This window comes from Rattus rattus, chromosome 6, assembly GCF_011064425.1.
Source record: "Rattus rattus isolate New Zealand chromosome 6, Rrattus_CSIRO_v1, whole genome shotgun sequence".
Classification (NCBI taxonomy): Eukaryota; Metazoa; Chordata; class Mammalia; order Rodentia; family Muridae; genus Rattus; species Rattus rattus.
The window spans coordinates 60,792,726-60,794,692 of record NC_046159.1 but is presented as its reverse complement, the minus strand read 5'-3'; positions in this window follow the sequence as shown (position 1 = coordinate 60,794,692).

Sequence of the window (1,967 nt, the reverse complement as noted above, 5' to 3'; positions counted from 1 at the left end):
GGGACCCTCTGTGTGTGATTGTGTGTGGGAGGGATGAATCCGAGGAAGCCAGAAGTGGATATCAGATACCATAAAGCTGGAGCTACAGACCGTTGAACCACCCAGTGTGGGACCAAACTCTTGATGTGCAGCAGGTGTCCTTAACCATTAAGGCATCTCTCCAGCCCCAGCTTGGGTTCTTGATTCAGTCTGCAAAGCATCTTCATCTTCATCTGAAGTGGGGCTTAGGGTACAGGAATCTTCCCTCCCTAGAAACCTGGCAGTGGTCTTAACCCAAGAGCTTCCCAACTCAGTGGCCTGTGTGAAGGAATTGGGCTCGTGGTGTCAGAGGGTGTCGTGCACAGCCACGGCTCTATACCTGCTGGGCCTGTGAGGAGGAAGCGTCATGGCAGAATGTGTAATGGAGCAGAGACAGGAAAGAAAGGAAGAGGGGAGACAGGGAGAGGGACGAGGAGAGGGAAAGCCTGCACAGGCACTCATTCTGTCTGCCCCCCCCCCCTGAGTGGTACCACACTCGGGGCAGATCTTCCTCCCTTAGCTGATGACCTGGAGTACCCTCAGAGATAGATCCCAAAGTGTACCTGATACCTAATCTCCCAGGTAATTCTCAACTCATTCAGGTAAACCTATAATCCCAGCACTGGAGAGGCTGAGGCAGGAAGATGGCCTGTTCAAGGCTACATAGAAAGATCCTGTCTCAAAAAAAAAAAAATAACTAAATGAACGGTCACGACATACCACGTCGTGACAACATACCTTCAAACAGCTCCTGTGTTACATGAGGGTCACTCAGGGCTGTGTGATAGGTTCTTTGGTTATATAACAAGCTACCCCTAAGTGAACCTTATGGCTTTAATGACATCTCCTTCCTTGTGTTTCTTGTTTTGCTCTGGGGATGAGGGTAATGATAAGGCTCGGCAGATAAAGGCATTTGCTGCCAAACCTGACGACCTGAGATAGATCCCTCGGGCTCACATGACAGAAGCAGAAAGCAAAATTTCACAGATTGTCCCTGACTTCCACATGTGCCATAGCACAACACACCACACAGAGACAGAGAGACAGAGACAGGGAGAGACAGATGGCAGAGGAATGAATTTAAAAAAATAAGTTTTTTGCTTGATTGGATTTTTAGATAGAGGAGTCTATGTAGCCCTAGCTCGCAACTGTCCTGGAGTCTACTATGTAGACCAGGCTGGTCTTGAACTCACAGAGACCCTCTGAGGTGAATCTAATCCCTAGGAGTTAAAGGTGTAGACTGTTTTGCCTGTCCTTTTTTTTTTTTTTTTTTTTTTTTTTTTTTTGCAGGGGGTAGAGGGAGCAGGATTCAGGACAGGGTTTCTCTGTGTAGCTCTAGCTATTCTGAAACTTGCTCTGTAGACCAGGCTAGCGTTGAACTCACAGAGATCCATCTGCCTGCCTCTGCCGCCAGAGTGCTGGGATTAAGGGTATACACCACCACTGCCCTGATGAATTATTGATCCTCCTGCTTCTCCCTCCTGAGTGCTGTGGTTACAAGTCGGTGTCACCGCAACCAGTTAGTCAATCAGTGCTGAGGCTCAGGCCTGGGGTTTAGGAATGCTAAGGCAAGCACTATACCAGCTGAACACGGCCCTTCTATCTTAGATCTTGCAAGGTCACAGTAAGCTGGCTTCCTAGGTGTGCACCTTGTGTGTGCATGGGCACAACCTCCGAGAGATTTAGTCCTTAGGCTCCCACCTGAGACTCCAGCCACCTCACCCCTTCCTGGTCCCCAGTGACAGAGGCAGCCTATCATAGCTGCATGTGGTCTCAGGAGCTGCTGCTGTGGACAGAAGGAAGCTTGACTGCAGAGGAGACCACTTCTACGTAGTTTTGGGGAGGTTATTCACTTACACTGGTGTGATACAGTGTCTGGGATCACCCATGCTCCTGTAAGTAACCCTCATACACCTGTGAGTAAGCCTTAAAAACTCATTGGTCCAGCA